Source organism: Bos indicus, chromosome 15 (assembly GCF_029378745.1).
Source record: "Bos indicus isolate NIAB-ARS_2022 breed Sahiwal x Tharparkar chromosome 15, NIAB-ARS_B.indTharparkar_mat_pri_1.0, whole genome shotgun sequence".
Lineage (NCBI taxonomy): Eukaryota > Metazoa > Chordata > Mammalia > Artiodactyla > Bovidae > Bos > Bos indicus.
In genome coordinates, this window is record NC_091774.1 from 970,676 (window position 1) to 980,471 (window position 9,796).

The following is a 9,796-nucleotide window of genomic DNA, read 5'->3' on the forward strand; positions in this document are numbered from 1 at the left end:
TCCCATTCTGTTGTTTTCCTCTATTTCTTTGCATTGATCACTGAAGAAGGCTTTCTTATCTCTTCTTACTATCCTTTGGAAGTCTGCATTCAGATGTTTATATCTTTCCTTTTCTCCTTTTCTTTTCGCTTCTCTTCTTTTCACAGCTATTTGTGAGGTCTCCCCAGACAGCCATTTTGCTTTTTTGCATTTCTTTCCCATCTAGACCATTCAGGTATGACCTAAATCAAATCCCTTATGATTATACAGTGGAAGTGAGAAACAGATTTAAGGGCCTAGATTTGATAGATATAGTGCCTGATGAACTATGGAATGAGGTTCGTGACATTGTACAGGAGACAGGGATCAAGACCATCTCCATTGAAAGGAAATGTAGAACATATAACATTATGTAATTTGATTTTTTTTTTTTTTTAGGTGGCTCAGACAGTAATGCAATCCAGCCATCTCATCCCCTGTCATCTCCTTCTCCTCACGACCCCAATCCCTCCCAGCCTCAGAGTCTTTTCCAATAAGTCAACTCTTAACATGAGTTGGCCAAAGTACTGGTGTTTCAGCTTTAGCATCATTCCTTCCAAGGAAATCCCAAGGCTGATCTCCTTCAGAATGGACTGGTTGGATCTCCTTGCAGTCCAAGGGGCCCTCAAGGGTCTTCTCCATCACCACAGTTCAAAAGCATCAATTCTTGAGTGCGCAGCTTTCTTCACAGTCCAACTCTCACATCCATACATGACCACTGGAAAAACCATAGCCTTGACTAGACGGACCTTTGTTGGCAATGTAATGTCTCTGCTTTTGAATATGCTATCCAGGTTGGTCATGACTTTTCTTCCAGGGAGTAAGCGTCTTTTGATTTCATGGCTGCAATCACTATCTGCAGTGATTTTGGAGCCCAGACAAATAAAGTCTGACACTGTTTCCCCTGTTTCCCCATCTATTTGCCATGAAGTGATGGGACCAGATGCCATGATCTTCATTTTCTGAATGTTGAGTTTTAAGCCAACTTTTTCACTCTCCTCTTTCACCTTCATCAAGAAGTTTTTGAGTTCCTCTTTACTTTCTGCCATAAGGGTGGTGTCATCTGCATATCTGAGGTTATTGATATTTCTCATGGCAATCTTGATTCCAGCTTGTGCTTCTTCCAGCCCAGCGTTTCTCATGATGTACTCTGCATATAAGTTAAATAAGCAGGGTGACAATATACAGCCTTGACATACTCCTTTTCCTATTTGGAACCAACTTTTGTTCCACTGATTCGATGGACGTGAGTCTGAGTTAACTCCGGGAGTTAGTGATGGACAGGGAGGCCTGGCATGCTGCGATTCATGGGGTTGCAAAGAGTCAGACACGATTGAGTGACTGAACTGAGCTGAACAGACAGTAAAGCATCTGCGCACAGTGCGGGAGACCTGGGTTCATCCCTGGGTCGGGAAGATCCCCTGGAGAAGGAAATGGCAACCCACTTCAGTAGTCTTGCCTAGAAAATTCCATGGATGAAGGAGCCTAGTGGGCTACAGTCCATTGGGTCGCAGAGTCAGACACAACTGAGTGGCTTCACTTTCTTTCTTATTCTTAATGTATTTATTGAATTTGTTACAATAAATCAAAACATAAATACACTGTTAAATACAACTGCTTCTGTTTTGTTTTGGTTTCTTGTCCAGGAGGCATGTAGGATCCTAACTTTCTGACCAGGGATCGAATCTGCACCCTTTGCATTGGAAGGGGAAATCTCAACCACTGGGCCATCAGGGAAGTCCCTGTAACTTAGCTTTCATGACTGTTTCCAAAATATAGTTGAGGAAATGTTCCCCTTTTACTCACAATTTACTTTTGAGCTGTATCTTTAGTTGATGGATACTAGAGGTGACTACTATTGGCTTGTAAAAGATCATTGTTTCATTTTCACATCAGTAACCTGAAATCAGCCGCAGCATATTTACAACATACAAATTGGCAAAACATTATAAATCAGGACTTTACTTTTTATAAACTGACTTATTCCTTATGTATCTCATTTTTCATTTTACTGTTTCTTTTTATGACCATGCTGAACTCAATTAGAGATCAAATTGCCAACATCCGCTGAATCATCAAAAAAAGCAAGAGAGTTCCAGAAAAACATCTCTTTCTGCTTTATTGACTATGCCAAAGCCTTTGACTGTGTGGATCACAATAAACTGTGGAAAATTCTGAAAGAGATGGGAATACCAGACCACCTGATCTGTCTCTTCAGAAACCTATAGGCAGGTCAGGAAGCATTTCAGTATTCTTGGGCTTCCATAGTGTCTCAGATGTAAAAAATCTGTCTGCAAGTCAGGAGTCCTAGGTTTGACCCTTGGGTTGGGAAGATCCCCTGGAGAAGGAAACAGCCACCCACTCCAGTATTCTGGCCTGGAGAATTCCATGGAGAGAGGAGCCTAGCAGGCTACAGTCCATGGGGTTGCAAAGAGCAGGACACAACTGAGCAACTTTAACTTCACTTTCAATAGTAATAGGAGTTGGGATGTGACTTTCCAAAAGTGCCTTGTGGTCATGCTCAGACATTCAGTCACATCCAGCAATTTGTGACCCTATGGACAATAGCCCACCAGGCTCCTCTGTCCATGTTATCCACCAGGCAAAATTTCTGGAATGGGTTGCTATTTTTTTCTCCAGGAAATCTTCTCACTCAAAGGATTGAACCCACGTTTCTTACACCTCCTGAATTTGCAGGCAGATTCTTTAACTTTAGCCCCACCTGGAAAGTCCTAGCCTAAGGAAAATCAAATAATATTTCTATATTTTTGGTAGAGAAGTCTTTCCATTACACAATGATTCAGTTTATTTTTTTAATTTTTTAATATAAATTTATTTATTTTAATTGGAGGCTAATTACTTTACAATATTGTATTGGTTTTGCATGATTCAGTTTAAAATCTTTATTTTGACATCTTAATTGAGCTATGGCTAGCAATAATCAGTTCTAAACAATTTCAGGAAGCAGAAAAAAATGTTTCTGTAGTACCCAATCCCTTACATTTTCTTTGTCCGGTTTTTCCCTCCAATACCTAGTTTGTAAAAAATGTCTATTTTTTTTTTTTGTATGTATTGTTTGAGTGTGTATATGTTCAAACAAAATGATGATGTCATTGTGCTTTCTTTAATAGAAAGATTTCATACCTTTTATCTATGCTCAGTTACTCTTTGATGAGTTTTCAAATTCAGTTTAATTAGAGTTTAATAAGCACTGAGGGTTTCACTGCTGGCTCAGATGGTAAAGAATCGGCATGCAATTGAGTAGACCCAGATTCAATCCCTGGGACAGGAAATCCCTGAGAGAAGGATATGGCTACCCACTCCAGTATTCTTGCTTGGATAAACCTATGGACAGAGGAGCCTAGTGGACTAAAGTTCATGCAGTTGCAAGAGGGGACACACCTGAGTGAGAAAAAATAGGCATTGAAAAATAGCCAAAGAACCTGCCTAGTTCTTTCACTATTGTGGGTGACTTATGTCTCAATTTTCAGAACTCAAAATTTTCAGAAAGGTATTTATCTAAAGGTCAGGTTATAATTTTATGTCCCATGACTAGGTGTCACTTCACATAAATATGTAAAGAAAGTTATTAGACTTTGGTTATTTATATGGTAGATCTCAGAAGGCCAAAATGCACTGAGAAAAAAAGAAATGATGTGTAAAGTAAAAAAAAAAAATTACAGTTCTTTGTGAAAGATATTCTGGAGAAATCATCTTTTTTTCTCACTTGGTACATAAACTTACACATATACCCACTAATATAGCTACCCAGTTGGAATACTGAAGTCTCATTAGTGGATTTGAAGCATGGATTTGATAAAATGAATGGAGTGCTGTGGAAGGATATTGCAAAGTGTCATGTTCCAAAGGCTTACTCTGTGTGAGATCCGATAGAGCAAACACTCTCGAGTAAGGCATCCCATATTTTTCACAAAGCATGTGATCTTCTCAAATTCATTACTGACCCCTTGATTTGCAGCCTCTGACACCTGATCAACAGCTTCATAAGAACACATGGAAAATAGGAACAATGTGAATGAGTTTGTCCTCCTGGGGCTCACACAATATACTGAGATTCAAAAAGTTCTATTTATCTTATTCTTCACTTCAGTTCAGTCGCTCAGTCGTGTCTGACTCTTTGTGACCCCATGAATTGCAGCACGCCAGGCCTCCTTGTCCATCACCCACTCCAGGAGTTCACCCAAACTCATGTCCATTGAGTCAGTGATGCCATCCAGCCATCTCATACTCTGTCGTCCCCTTCTCCTGCCCCCAATCCTTCCCACCATCAGAGTCTTTTCCAATGAGTCAACCCTTCGTATGAGGTGGCCAAAGTATTGGAGCTTCAGCTTTAGTATCAGTCCTTCCAATGAACACCTAGGGCTGATCTCCTTTAGAATGGACTGGTTGGATCTCCTTGCAGTCCAAGGGACTCTCAAGAGTCTTCCCCAACACCACAGTTCAAAAGCACCAATTCTTCAGTGCTCAGGTTTCTTCACAGTCCAACTTTCACATCCATACATGACCATACATGAGTAAGATCTTATTCTTACTCATATATATTGTAACAATAATGGGCAATCTGCTTATCATGGTGACCATGGCAGCCAGCCGATCACTGGATTCCCCCATGTACTTTTTTCTGGCTTCTTTATCATTTATAGATGATGTCTATTCTACTATCATTGCTCCCAAAATGATAATCGACTTGCTTCATGAGAAAAAGACTATTTACTTCCAGGATTGTATAACTCAAGTCTTTATAGATCATTTAACTGCTGGTGCTGAAGTCATTCTTCTGATGGTGATGGCCTATGACTGATATGTAGCCATCTACAAACCTCTTCATTATTTGATCATCTTGAATCAGAGGGTGTGTGTCCTCATGCTGCTTGTGGCCTGGGCTGAAGGCCTTCTGCATTCACTGGTTCAATTATTCTTTATTTATCAGCTCCCTTTCTGTGGCCCCAATGTGACTGACAATTGTGTCTGTTGCCAGGAGCCAGCACGGGAGTTTGCACCCATGACAAGGTCATGAGGGAGAGCCCTGATGGGCAAGGTGAGTCAGGGCTCGAGGGGCACCCCCTGGATCTGCCTGAGCGTCTACCCCCAAATCAGAATCTGTCTGTTTTAGTATTTTATGACTTTTACCAACTCCTCTGACGTTAATGGGGGGCTATCCCCGACCACCTTTCTCTGAAGAAAATTAACTTAGAGCTCTAGTTAATAAGTCTCCTGGGCATAATAGGATGTTTCAATCCAAACCCCTCTGATGACTTTCTAGCTTGCCTGACAGGTTTACCCAGACTCCTACAGCTACACATACGATTGTTTACAGCCTCCCTACAGCAAGAGGCATGGGAAGCTTAAGATATTCAAATAGTATAGAGCCTCTCAGAGAGTTAGAAATTGTTAGAATAGAACTAGTAGAAGATTTCATTGTTGAGCCAATGCTTGCTGCCAAGTTTCCACACCCCCTGTATTGTATCCTTGGAAGTGTATTAATTAATATAGTTGGTATATAGAAAAAATAAGTAGTGGCCTTGGTGTTAACAACTTTAGACCCTTAAGGTAATAAATTATTTCCCTTGTTGTAAACCCACTGCACCTCTGCCCTATAGGAATGCAACTTTATCTAACACCTTCGGAGGATGGTGCCAAACTTTAAAATAATTACTCTTAGAGAAAATAGGTCTTATGGTTGACAAACCTTTATCAGAGTCATAAAATGTTAACAGGCCTTCTGGCCAGAAGATGATGTAAATCACCTAAACCATTTGTATACAGTAAGTTTGCAGAAAAGAAAGCCTGGTCTCGATAAGGATCAAAGACTGCTGACTTTGCATGATTTTACACCCCTTATTATCCTCTATGCACAACTTAAGGTATATCAGCTCCCTTTGAAAATAAAGCTACAGGCCTTGCTCAAAGTTTGGTCTCCCCGTGTCATTCTTTCTCTTTCCCTTTCCTTTTCAGGCTGATTCCCTGGAGTACAGGGGCCCTCTGCGTTCACTTTCTTGCCTGGGCTTCTAAGACCCACTCAAGAACGTGCCAAAGGTGGGGCACCTTCATCTATTCGAGAGGGTGCCTGTGGCCTACGTGAACAGAGCAAGTCCCATGTTGGGGCTTTATTGGCTTTCTGCGTAAACCAAGGAATATCAGCCTCTTTTCTCTCCTCTATTTTCTTAACTGCAAAATTCTTTCTTTATCTCTTTCTCTATTTCTCTCAGTCGCCAATGCTGTCCTCTGGAGGGAATCCCTGGATCCAACCGGGGCTGGACTCTGGTAGTCTGTAACATGTACCCTTTACTGAAACTTGCCTGCACTGATACCCACCTCATTGGACTCTCTTTGATAGCTAATGGAGGGAAAATTTGGACTGTTGTCTTCTTCATCCTCTTAGTGTCTTATGGGGTCATATTACACTCCTGGAAGACTCATGGTTTGGAAGGGAATCACAAAGCCTTTTACACCTGTGCATCCCATATGATGGTGGTCATTTTATTCTTTGTTCCTTGTATCTTCCTGTATGCAAGGCCTAATGCCAACTTTCCCATTGATAAATCCGTGATGGTGGTCGTAACTTTCATAACTCCTATATTGAATCCTTTAATCTACACATTGAGAAATGCAGAAATGAAAAATGCCATGAGGACACTCTGGAGTAAAAATGTGACCTTAGTTGGGAATAGGGAGTTTTCTATCATGTAGGATGTGAAAGTCATTTTTTTTCCCCCCCAGAATCAAAGAATAGTCACTCTCAGTGACTATATTTAGAAAATAATTTCCTTTGGTTTATCCATCCTGTTTATTCTGAAACAACTATATAAATTAAACTTTAAGTGGACTATTTTATAGTCCTGAGAGACCAAGAGAATCACAAATCTTTAACCTCTTAGATATATAACATACTGTATTAAGATTCTTTAGTGACAATAACTTTTTTTTTTCCTATTTGAAGTTTTTATTAGTGAGTGTTGATACTTCTCTGGTACTGAGAAATATGATCTAGTAGAAAGTTCTCTTTTAGTCCAAGAAAGAGAAATTGGAAATATAAAATTCTGATTGCTAAAAAAAATATTAATCTAGCAATAAAAATAAATTAATTTAAAATTTCACAGACTTTGTCCATAGCAGAAAATAAAACAATTAGAAATGAACTTTATTCTGTAATGGTGGTGTATGGTAGATTTTGTCTATTCAAATCAAGTTTTGCACTAAAAATTTCAAATTTTCAACTTCATTCTGTGCAGCTTTTTCAATTGGCCTCCTCTGAAACTTGAAATACCTTTAACTCATTCATATCACTCCAGAGTCTGTCTACTTTAAACTTTCTGGATACAGGTTGTCTAATGCAATAGATAATTAACATTTTGGAGATATATATATATATATATATATATATATATATATATATTTGTTTTATGTAATGAATGACTTTCTAACTCTCTGTAAATGATACGCTGTTGCCTTAAGTGATGAAATCAAATTTTCCTCTCTTTTGCAGCAGCCTTTTGCAGTTCAGTTCAGTTCAGTCTGCTCAGTCGTGTCCGACTCTTTGTGAGCCCATGAATCACAGCACGCCAGGCCTCCCTGTCCATCATCTACCCCCGGAGTTCACTCAAACTCACGTCCATAGAGTCCGTGATGCCATCCAGGCATCTCATCCTCTGTCGTCCCCTTCTCCTCCTGACCCCAATCCCTCCCAGCATCAGAGTCTTTTCCAATGAGTCAACACTTCACATGAGGTGGCCAAAGTACTGGAGTTTCAGCTTTAGCATCATTCCTTCCAAAGAAATCCAAGGGCTGATCTCCTTCAGAATGCACTGGTTGGATCTCCTTGCAGTCCAAGGGATGCTCAAGAGTCTTCTCCAACACCACTGTTCAAAAGTATCAGTTCTTCGGTGCTCAGCCTTCTTCACAGTCCAACTCTCACATCCATATATGACCACAGGAAAAACCATAACCTTGACTATTTGGACCTTTGTTGGTAAAGTAATGTCTCTGCTTTTGAATATGCTATCTAGGTTGGTCATAATTTTCCTTCCAAGGAGTAAGCATCTTTTAATTTCATGGCTGCAGTCACCATCTGCAGTGATTTTGGAGCCCAGAAAAATAAAGTCTGACACGGTTTCCACTGTTTCCCCATCTATTTGCCAGGAAGTGATGGGACCGGATGCCATGATCTTCATTTTCTGAATGTTGAGCTTTAAGCCAACTTTTTCACTCTCCACTTTCACTTTCATCAAGAGACTTTTTAGTTCCTCTTCACTTTCTGCCATAAGGGTGGGAATCAAATACTGTATTACAAAGATCAGTCTTTTGTTTCCCTCCTGGCTGCACTAGGTCTTCACTGCAGTGCACAGGCTTTTCTAGTTGCAGCCCACAGGCTTCTCTAATTGTGACACTCGGTCTCCAGAATGCACAGGCTCAGTAGTTGTGTTGCATGGGCTCAGCCTGTGGGCTTAGTTGCTCCACACCTTGTGATATCTTAGTTCCCCAACCAGAAATCAAACCCATGTCCCCTGAGTTAGAAGGAGGATACGTAACCACTGGTCCACCAGGGAAGTCCCACAAAGACCATTCTTTAAGGCTCTGGTATTACAAGTTAAATCTTAGAATTCATCCCACAACTTAGATACTAAAATATTACCTACACCTTTATCATTTTTTTTCTACTTGTGATTGGGCTCAGTGTACTTAGCAATGTTAGTTCCTCTGATTATTGACACATATCAAATTATACCAGACAAAAATCTCATTTATTCTTCAGTGAAGGAAATAAAAATACACTAGAACTTTTAACTAGAAAGGAATTTAATAGAGTGAATTAATTACTTCAAAAATATTATGTTGAAGTAACTGACACCTGAATTTGACCATGCTCACTAGAGTGAGGAAGGTACGGATAAGGAAGCTGAACTCAAGACAAAATACCTTTGCATGAACTTCCCAAATCATTCCTTTCTCTCAATAAAAAGAAATTACTCTTTAAATACTTTGAAGTATTTTTTTGTATTTATATCTTTAAAAATCTCATAGTATATATGTTCAGATATGGTGTGACATGGATGTATACTCTTATTTCTTATCATAAGGATAAATAACTTTTCAAAGTACATTTATTGAATAATAATTATTTTCCTGATGACACTGAAAACCACTAATTTCATATTATTCATATACATATATGTATATATGCATATGTGTGTGTGTGTATATATATATATATATATATATATATATATATATATATATATATACATACTTCCCAGGTGGCACTATAGCTTCCCTGGTGGCTCAGATGGTAAAGCATCTGCCTGAATCACAGGAGATCTGGGTTCAATCCCTGGGTCAGGAAAATCCCCTGTACTCTTTCCTGGAAAATTCCATGGTCTGAGAAGCCTGGTGGGCTACAGTTCATGTATCCACAAAGAGTCGGACACAACTGAGCGACTTCACTTTCACTTTCAGGTGGCATTAGTGGTAAAGATCTTGCATGCCAATATAGAAGACATAAGAGACATGGGTTTGATCCCTGGGTTGCATTGAGAAGATCCCCTAGAAGAGGGAGGGAATACTCCAGTATTCTTACCTGGAGAATCCCATAAACAGAAGAGCCTGGAGAAGTGCAGTTCACAGGGTATCAAAGAGGTGGACAGGACTGAAGTGACTTAGCACAGGATACATATAAAATTCCATATCTTAGCTTTCCATTCCGTTCAACTAATATATACACGAGCCAGTACTACAGTGTTTAAATTACTGCAGTGTTTCA

General features: G+C 39.6%; 1 pseudogene; it reads left to right on the forward strand.

Moving 5' to 3' along the window:
• The first annotated feature begins 3,822 nt into the window (after positions 1-3,822).
• Positions 3,823-6,835, forward strand: LOC139187117 (olfactory receptor 4A15-like; annotated as a pseudogene).
• The last annotated feature ends 2,961 nt before the right edge of the window (positions 6,836-9,796 follow it).